General features: G+C 35.9%; 1 long non-coding RNA gene across 1 annotated transcript; it reads right to left on the reverse strand.

Moving 5' to 3' along the window:
* Positions 1–9,853: 9,853 nt before the first annotated feature.
* On the reverse strand, positions 9,854–10,834 carry LOC123718308. The gene is made up of 3 exons (XR_006754987.1): positions 10,661–10,834; positions 10,197–10,300; positions 9,854–9,878 (listed from the first exon to the last, which is right to left on the reverse strand). It is a non-coding gene; the product is annotated as an uncharacterized LOC123718308 (long non-coding RNA).
* Positions 10,835–11,146: the final 312 nt, after the last annotated feature.

Below are 11,146 nucleotides of genomic sequence, written 5' to 3' on the forward strand. Positions count from 1 at the left end.
TCATGAAATAGTTGGTCGTCGTGGGTCATGTCGTAATTAATTTACCTATCTAGCTACGACATTGAGGACACAAGGTCGTGTATTGATATAGGTCACACGTTCAAATCCGGATCGAAGGACCGAAATGTATACTTTGACAGATGACAGATTTTACTTAAGAATTCCATTCGCGTGAAACAGAATTCTAATCATGTACCTTATACAGTAAGTTATAAAACTAAGATAATCTAGGCAAACAGAAACGTAGGTTTGTACTTACAATATCAAGAAACAAAAGAAAAAAATATCCAAATACCTTCTGGGCGTCCGTTAAATGTAAGAAGTGATAAGTCTTATTCTTCTCCACTTGTTTCTCTTTCTCTCTTAATCTCTTCGCGCGTTTCTGTTGTAACTTCTTCTCTTTCTCAATCTCTAACATTTCAGGTGTTAACGGACCCGGTATTTGTGACGTTAAGGAATGTTATATTTTTATAATACATAACGAATAACAGCATGCGCTACCTCGATCAAATAGCAAATTATAAAATAATTGTATAAGAATTATTCGAAAAGATTGAACTCCAATGAAAAGATAGAATTTCACTAACAGAACTCATGAATTTATTCAAAATATAATTAATGAACTCTAACGAAGAACGAGTTTTTTAACATTATAGTAGATATACCATAAAAAGTAATAAAGCGAAATCTTGTCAAGCGATCTTTAAGCTCATATTTTCCCAAGATCCGCCCTTGAAAATCTCAGGAATTATTATAGTCCATTGAAAAAAATGTTTATTACGGAAAATAAGATACAGGTATAAGTTATTGATAACTTTTGTACTTGAATCGCAAGATATGTTTAGATTTGTACAAGAAATTACCTTCTTTGATCTCAGACTGACTTATCTTTTTCACCGCTCTAGAATTGTCCATGAAAATATTATGAATTTAATGAAGCGCTTCGACCATTTTGTTAAACAATCAAAACATTATAATACCTTATTGTAATTATATTTTTCGGGATATTGAGCCTGGAACATTCTGAATGCGACTCGAGTATCGTGATGGGGTGTCGCTGCGTATGGAGTTTGAAGCTGATGATTCTTTATACATGGGTCTCCACCGGCTGTCAGGATTTGACTAAAAGATTTTTGATACAAAATAAAAACTATAAAGATATTAATTACTAATCAAAACTTAAAGTACAAGTAATTTTTTACATGTAGGTTACATTATTGATCAGTATTGCCCTCTTTTAGGACGTGACGTCTCATTCGTGAATTTTTCAATCTGTACGATTAACACTTCATCAGAGTAAAGACAAACACCGTGTGAAAACCGGCAAGTCTCACAACCCGAAAATCTACATGTCAGGCACAGAAGGTTGACAAACTATTTGTCTACAAAAGGAAAATTTACAAAATGTTCAATCTGGGGCTAATCGTCACTTATCAAAAAAACTTTCTAAATTTGTTTGCCAGTAAACAAATCAAAAAAATAAAACTTTTGTTTTCTTTACTTTAATTTTAATTAAATTTCCTTCCGTCCGTAGTCCATAGACGAAAACCAGTGAATTGATAAGAAATAAATTAATATATCCTTTTATTAAAATATAAAATTTGCCTCAGAAAATCGACCAGCTAGATAACTTACGTAACGTGGCAGCCTTATGAAGGGCTGTGTTGCCATCAGTCGGATGTTGAGTGTTACACGCCTCTTCTAAATCACCTTCCCAAGTCTCAATTATTGTCTCGACTGAATTCTGTTCATTGCCAGATATTTCTTTCCACATCTGAAATTAAAATATGTATTTAAGTGTTACAAATACTCATCAAGTTTTTTCGTTAAAGAGTTACGTGCATTTTATAACAGACTGAGTAAAAGAAAAAAATGAGAATTATATTTTTTGTTTGGCATCTCTTTAAGTGAGGGAGACAATTTGACTATGGTAAAACACAGTACAGGTAATAATTGTGTAATTTATTTTTAGAAAATGGCGAGCCATCCGGCGATGGAGCCGATGGATGCTCGTGAGTACTACTTATTACTAGTTGGAACTGAATTCGGGTATATATTAATTATTTCCCGCTGTGATTCATCTTGGTACTATGTATTTGCTTGTTGTTCCCACAGTAATGTATATGCATGCTCCTTTCACCATTCCTATTGCTGCTAGGGATGGTGATAGGATGCATTTGTTTTTGTATTTTTATGTATATTTTTTATTATATTACAGTTAAGAAGGTATTGGGAGACTGGATCCCAAGCTAGTTAAGAACCTGTGATATGGATAACCAGGCTTCTATTACACAGTAAAGTCATACTGAGTCATAACAACAAAACAGTCAACTAGATTACTACAGAAATAAGGTTAACTGAAAATAATTTATAATATATACGATTAATTTATTTTTGGATTTGTGTGCGTGTATGTTAGGATGTGTTAGTGTGTATGTGAGAGGGTGTGAGTGTAGTGTGTGTGAGAGGGAGTGGGAGTCTGTGTATTAGTGTGTATGTGTGTAAGTGCATATGTGTGGGTACGTAAAGAGGCATGATTTTATGGTTTCTTACAAGCATTTTGGAGAAAAGAATGACCAAATCAACTTGAGAACTGGGAGTAAATCTTAATTTAATGAAATTTTTGACGTATTAATATTTTATTGAACTTTATCAATATTAAACACGTTCAAAATTTTATGCAAGATATATCAGAAAATTTAGACATCGCTTCCCGCTTTGTACCCATAATATTCATAAATGTATGTAAATGTAAAGAATATACTTTGTAAGTTATTGCAAACCTTTTTAACATTTGCTGGTATTTTAACTACAACTTTTTTCAGCTTCTAGTAGTTGGGATTCCCGGCGACTGCCTCACATCAAAGTTCCCCAAAAACGTAAAAATCATGGTTGGCCAAACCTAAAAAAAAAAGTTTGTACTCTACCCCCACTAAACAGGCCGTGTGGAGTCGAATGCACTCACTCCTGACGTGATAGCTCTAACCGTTCCAGAGATAGCTTTCCCAAAACCCTTGCTAATTACTTACTAATCACCACCTTATCAGCTACGAATGCATCGTTATCTACCGGGCCATAGATCGATGTTGCTACATTCACTAACCCGATCTATGGCTCTAACCTAACCTACGGGTCTAAGCAAACAACAATAAATATACCTAAGCTACATTAACACCATTATCTACAATAAAATTAGATGTAAGGGTTACATATTTAAATAAAACATTTTTATTCCAGGTATTATTCTTTTATGTATATGTCCATTATATTTCTATACAAATTTACTAGCACCGTATCATTGTTCTCTGAGTCACATGTAAAATTTCTAAGGAAGTCTTCTAATCTCATCCCCCTGAACTTGTAATATATGTATACCAAACAGTACTCTCCGCACACCGCCGATCGGTAATCCTGAACCGTAAGGCTATTGTATCTCCACATGCAACAATTCCTCCTTAAAAATCCTTCTATTGCTTCAATAGGTTTACGTCCAAACGAATCAAAGTATTCCCCAACTCTTTCAACGTTTATATGAATAGCCACCCAATGAGACCCCGGCTGTGAATCAGGGTCAAGATTGCATATGATAAGTGCTGGCACCTGAGCATACATCGGCAATCGATTTGAAGGATATACGTTGCTCTGGAGGCTGGGATGTATTCTACGATGACTCATTTGCACTTCTAGCGTGTTCATACTTTAATACGCGTTTACTCCCCTACTCTTTCACTCTTTTACTGACTACATTTATTACTATTGTTACGAGCTAGGGGATCGGATAGAAAATGCCGTAGATTTCTTCAAGGGTTTATTTCTTGAAAAATCAATGAGGAATTTATGGGCACAAAATTAATTGCAGAGATTCACTAATAACACACAAAAACACAGTCACTAAATACTTCACTTATGCACACTTCACACAGTACTTTATCACTTGTATTCACTTTATTCGCACTTTATCGTTTCGGTGTTTCTCTTTTGTTATCGCATTCAAAACTAAAGGCGACTAGTCGCGTTTCGGCTCGCTTATATATCCCTGGGAATAATTCTAAACAATATTCGAGAACTTTCTAGGCGGGCTTGCTACTGAGTAGCGATTGCACAATTCTAGAACGTCCGCACTCTTTGTCTCTTTCGCACGTTGCTCCGTCCTTGTCAAAGTTCTGATCTTCTCTCTCTCTCTCTCGTATCATTTCGTCCTTGTCTCACACCTAGAAAGTTCGGTCTAGAATATTCCTTCATCAAAGGGGTATAACTAGGCCTGAAAACGCCTGAAAACGGGTCTCCTGAAAACTGCACCACTCGACTACACATGTTCTGAAACCGACTGAAAGGAAAACTAGGGTAACATTATTGAAAATTAAAATTTTCTAATATGTGATTGACCCTCTCCTGAAACGGTCAGAAATCATATTACAGCTTGCTGAAAAGTTCTCTAACTAGTGGAAAAATCTAGAAACATGGCAGTCGACCCGTCTTCGTAACACTACCCCCTCCTTAGACATGCTCGTCCCGAGCATCATTACCTTCTTTACAGGAGGCCATTATCTTTTCCCATCGAGATCTAGTCTGCGGATCCTTAACAGCTGCACAAGCTCTACATTTCTTGATCCAGTCGTCTACATCTGCACGATAATGTATCCAATAAAACATTTCCTTAACCTTCATAAGAGTCCGTTTTACTCCTAAATGTCCACTAGACAAGTCACTATGACACATTTCTAATATGTCGCGAACCTTGAATCTTGGCACAACGAACTGCAAATGATCGCCTTGAGCATTTTTCAATTTGCGACATAACACTCCATTATGTAGAACTAAATTATCCCATTCAGCCCAGTAACTCTTAGTAGTGGTACTTGTTGTTGCAACTTTACTCCATTGTGGCTTGACAGCTGAAGATTTCATCCAATCCAGAATTGGTTTAATGTCGGAATCTTGTTGTTGCTGTTCCTGAATTAATTTCCCACACCAATCTGTAGTTATGGTGTCTGTCCGTAGTATCCTCACGTGGTAATTTACCATTCCATCCTGTTCGTTAACTTTTTCGCTCGGTCTTTGAGACACATCATCTGAACTCCTTCTTAGCTCTCTTTCATGGGTAGATAACATGTCAGAAAATTTCTTTAACTGTCCCTCTGCCTTTGATAGAAGTATTGACAGGGCTTCCTTATAGTTATCCAGAACTGTTCGAACTGCGTTCCACTCTTGTTGATTACTAGCCTGTCCGTCCACATTGATTACTCTACAGGCGTCATAACCACTTTCTGAAGAGTTGCCTTTAAAGCAAACTTCCTGTTCTCCACACTTGAACATCCCTTTTTCCAGATCTATTTTACATTTATAATACTTCATGAAGTCTAATCCCATTATGCAGTCATCTACTATGTCGGCAAGAACAACCTTGTGTCTGTATAAACTTCCACCAATCTTGAAGGTTGCGATACCTTCTCCCCGGTCGGTTATGCGCTGACCTGTTGCCGTCACAAGCTGTACAATTCCTCTAGAAGGGCTTTTATAAAATGTCTTCAAAAGCTGGTATCTGATCACTGTTCGTGAAGCTCCGGTATCAAGTGTCAGATCACACTTAGTGCCATTGACTTCTCCTTCTATGACTAAGGTATTCCTACGTCTAACCTTCACATCACCTCGGAAGTCTTTCTTAGGGCACGAAAACCTCATGTGCCCTACTTCCCTACAGATATAACAGGTTGGCCCTCGTTGACCATTAGCTTTTTCTGTGATAGCCCTAATGCGGTAAGGTTGAGGGTCTTTCCGAAACGCCTCCACCTCCAACGCATGGGCGAGAGCATCCTTAAGTTCCTTATGGTGACCAAGGTTCACAGCCATTCGAATTTTACGGTCTCGAATACCGTCGACAAAAGCTTGAACCAACATCTTGTCTGCAACATCTGGTGAGGATGCGTAGGCCTTCCTTACCAGCTTCTCTATTTCAAGTCCCCATTTTTGCAAACTTTCATTTGCCTGTTGTATTCTATCCTTCAATTGCGCCCTATAAACGTGCTCTAAATGTGCGTCTCCATACCGTGATTCCAGGGCATCTAGCAGTTGCTTCAACGTCACCTTACCTTTCTTGGTATCTAATATGGAGAGGGCTTCGTCTCGCAGTCCCAGAATAAGGGCGGTAACAGCTTGATCGTCAGTCCACCCGTTTGACTCTGCTACATTCTCAAACTGCAGCTTGTACGCGCCCCAAGAAGATGTACCATCAAAGGGAGGCACTTTCAGATATCCAGGTGGTGCAACAGTCGTGACAACACCAGTGGTCTTCAGGCATTGGATTTCATTTTCTATTCCAAGGATACGTTTATCCTGCTTGGATAGCTTACAATCCATATCAGATTCCAAATTCTCGATTTTTTTATCTACCTGTACTTTCAGGTCACAAAGTTTTTCTCCGATACGGCGAGCCTGTTCCTCCATCATCTGATGAGCCTGCTCCTCTTGACGTCGTGCCTTCTCCTCTATCATGCGACGTGTCTGAGCCTGTTCTTCCATCACTTGGCGTGTATGTTCTTCTTGACGGCGTGCCTGGTCTTCCATTATTTGTCGTGCCTGTTCTTCTTGACGGCGTGTCTGTTCTTCAATCATTTGGCGTGTCTGTTCTTCTTGACGGCGTGCCTGTTCTTCCATCATTAGTCTTGTCTGTTCTTCCTGACGGCGTGCCTGTTCTTCCTGACGGCGTGCCTGGTCTTCCATCATTTGCTGCAGATTTATGCATCCCGCTCAACAAGCGACAGGGAGATTAAAAAATATTAAAAAAAATATATATATCCCGTATTGAAAAAAATCGTTGGAGCTTCGACCGTTAGCCTCAGATTTTGGTATTTACATAATATTATATTTCCAGGTTGTATTGATCATGAAAGCCACGGCATTAACTTCAGCAGAGATGCCACAGATCTTCATGTATCTTGCTCTGACGCCACTTATTGGTGTCGTTCTGTGTGTGCCAATCAGAGCCTGCGTCAACGCTTTTAAAATCTATAAATCACAAAATGTTCAAAAGATAACTTATTAGTTTTGTAAATAAAATAAAATATATGAAAACACATGACCGTATTTTATTATACCACAGGTGATACTTCAAATAGCCTATAGTGATACCTATAATCAAAGGCTATGGTTATAAATAAAACAAATCAATGGCGCTACCACCTTTTTTGTTCTGGGCCTCAGATTTATGTATCTATTTCATGATAATGAGTAAATTGAAAAGGTAAGTAGGTGATCAGCCTTCTGTGCCTGAAGTACGCCTTTGACTTTTTGGGTCTAAGGCAAGTCGTTTTCCTCACGATGTTTTTCATCACCGTTCGAGCTAATGTTAAATGCGCACATTAAAAGAAAATCCATTGGTGCACAGCCGGGGATCGAACCTACGACCGCAGGGATGAGCGTCGCGCGCTAAAGCCACAAGGACAACACTGCTATGGTTATAAACAACTCCTTAATCTCAGCCACTCAGGCCTTGAAGCCAGTCAGCGGTTTGACTCGCCATGGCCTTCCTTCCTCCACAACCTCAATATATAAGGAACCTTGGGCTGGCTACGAAACCTGAAGTCACTGATGCTATAGTTACAAAACATTGCTGCTTACTATAAAACTTCCAATAGGGATCTCAACATTGAACTTATTAAAATAAATATATGAAAATTGGGTTAAACGCCGTAAGCCGCGTCTTATAATGATGCTTTTTGCATGGACCTACGCTCTGGTGTCCTTGGTACGCAACTCCCAATTTCTTCGATTAAAATGACGATATTAAAAGTATATACAATTAGCAAACTGGATATAAACATCTATAATATTTTTGAAACTCGTTCGAGATGGACTTAGAAGTTAAACAATAAATAGACGCAGAATGATTGTAACTTTGTGAAACAAACCATCTAGTGACGTACCTTTGCTTAAGAAGCTCAAGGTATCTTTTCCCTGTATATATATTTAAGGAATGTCCTTATTCCTTCACAAAAACATAAATATTTCTAAGTCCATTGTCGAGTAGAGATGGAGAGATGTAGACATTCAAAGATCTTACTACTAATGTTTTTAAAAATCGACATAATGTACTTACTTTTAAAAAAAATTATATTCTATTAATCGTTATTTACGAGAAAAATTATATTTAGTATGAATTTAATAATGTAACGATGTACTTATAATAATATCTGCTACTTTGAATGGTCCAGTGAATAGGCGATCTCGCTCTTACAACTTGATTACTAAGATCGATGATGATTGATGGGTTTTACAACAGTCTGCCAAGTTACCGTAACCTTGTTATTCGTGCTCTTAATGAGGTTTAAGTTTTCATTTAGTTTGGGTTATTATTGTTATTTTGTTGTTTTAAGTTTTTTAATTTATTGTGTTTGTTTGTTTTTATTTTCTCCATTAATAGATAACTTATATTCTAATATAATTTATGTGTGTCAAATTTGTGATGTCATATTTTTTTGTATTTTTTAAGGCTTGCACATTGTTTTTGAACGTGTAAATAAGTAAATAAAATAATATAAGAATTTACTTGATATGACTCACGATGTAATTGTAACTTCTAGTCGTCTTCTAGTTAGTATAATAATTTTCAAGCCATTTTCAGGCGGTTGTAAGGAACATTTCGGAATAACGTCTCTGAATAGTCGAACAAACGGAAAAACAAAAGGTCTTTTACAATGTAAACAACTGATTTTTGCTTTGGACAGGAAAAACTACAAATAAATAGCTACCGTTTATGTATTACTTATTGCTTTTTCGAAAATATTGTTCAAAAATGTGTTTTTTCGCTGTGGACCACTGTTTTTGGATTTGGATAACTTACCAATACACATAATGTTGAATAAAAATTATTTCTCTAAATTAATTGAATAAAATATATTCTCTAACTATCCCAAAGCATAACCTGATTATGGTCTACATTTGTATTATCTATGGTTCGTTAATTGTCAAAACCGGTGAATCATTTTTCTGCAGAGCCTGTAACCGAGCTGTCATAATTAGATTGACAATATTCATTAGAAATTTCGCGCTAATTTTATTCTCTGGGACCGTTTTGAGTAGGCATGTGACGTATGTTCGGAATTTTTCGATTTCCTGCTCTTCGAAAAAAAAAATTATGTATAAACTCATATGTAAACATATCTTCATTGTGTCAACTATGCTTCCAATAATATAAATTAAAGTACTGGAACTATAATCTATTTAAATAATAATATCTTTGATTTAGTATTTATTTATTTATTAACACTTCATTGCATACAGAAATATAACACAGTTTATATAATGGAATGAAGAGGGCAACTGGCGGCCTTATCGCTTTCGAGCGATCTCTTCCAGGCAACAACTGTGAGAAAAAAATTACTACGCTAACGGAAGAAAATTAATAAGACGTCGAAGGATACTGGAGGCATCGTACGTACATCGAATGAAATGCTTATGTAATTTGGCCATATAGAACGGATGAATGAGAAATGGTTTACAATCTGGATATACAATGGAACTGGATAGTGAAGTCGGTCAGGTGAGTAGACTTTGTCAGTAAAAGAGAAAGGAAAACGTTCCCAGAACTGATGAGCCTGCATGTTAATTGGCATGAAGGTGGATGAAGTGAGAGGTATGTCAGGACTATAGCAATTAAAGATCCGTGCTCTCTGCTCAATAGTGCCCTTATATGGTCACTCTGGAAGCATTTCGTTCAAATATTAAGTAATTCTTACCTCTTGTCCTATATCCGGCGGATCAATTTCCTTATTTCTTTCACCCACTTCTCTGTCTATATTTGATGTAAATTAATTTTTGTATTCATAAACAACGTCACAATTTTTTTATTTGTAGCTTTGAACTCGCTGCCCTAGGTACACCTTGAAATTTTGTACCGGATTGAAACAGATTTAAACAGAAGATTTATCTATTATTCCTACAGCTAACTAAAATTATACATAACTATATGTAACATACACTAAAAATAAATCCAACAAAGTTCAAAGTTAACATAGAATACAAGATATGCTTAATGTTTTACTAAATGAAAATTGAAAATAGTATTATTTAATTTAATTAGTATTATTCTTGTTTACATTTATTACTGGTATCACATCGCCCTACAATTGTGAAGACTTATTTAGGAAAATAAAATTTATATAAAAAATATTCTTAAAACTAACATTCAGAACTTATACCTTTCAGTAATCCTGTGATATATTTTCCAAAGTTTCAATTTCCACATCGTCCTTACTTTGGTTTTTATTCGGTTCAATATACTTAACGTCATCTCTAGGTTGCACTACAATGAAGAAGAATAAACAAACTCTAAAAACCTTAGAGGCATCGAATATATACCAAAATAAATAATATATTAATTTAAATAAAACAAAAAAATCGTATTGATTGACTTGACTTAATTTCAACAAGAGATTTGGAATTGGATTTGATTGCAATTTAATTAAATATAAGGAAAAGAGAGAAACATTGTTAGTTGTTTCCATGATTTTATCAATGAAAATGTGGAAACCACATTTCTACTTTTAATAAGTTTTAAATAACGCAAGCATCTAGTTCATGTTTATGTTGATATTTTGCTGTGGATGAACGTCAAGATTACATCTGAGAGTGATTTTAAGTAACATCAATAGAAATAAATTACCTCGGAGATTTTAGAATGTTTTTCTTCCAAATGTTTGTACAGTGCATCCCGCCTAAGCCGTTCATCACACATGGAGCATTTGGCCTTATTATGAGGTTGCTTATCAAAGAAACCCCACCCCACAGCTCGTTATCTGGATCCAATACAATTGATTCTTCATCTTCACTCCAGAGTTGGTTTCTGAAATTACCAGATATCTTTGGTTTACTTGAGCACACAGTTAAATGTATATTCTTTAATAGATATTAATGCCTTAGTATTTACTACAAAATTACATTAAGATTTGTTCCCATTGACCACTTCTAGTTGGATCATAGAAATATCAAATCGAAAATTCCTCTATGAAACAATACCACAATGTAATACACTACGTAGTAGTTTAATTTAAACTGTTTTAAAACAGTTGGATAAATACATTATAGCAGAATATGTATGACAATTGACGTGGTATTGATGAAGAGAATTATTGTATTCATAATCAACGTC

The sequence above is a fragment of the Pieris brassicae genome, chromosome W (genome assembly GCF_905147105.1).
Source record: "Pieris brassicae chromosome W, ilPieBrab1.1, whole genome shotgun sequence".
Lineage (NCBI taxonomy): Eukaryota > Metazoa > Arthropoda > Insecta > Lepidoptera > Pieridae > Pieris > Pieris brassicae.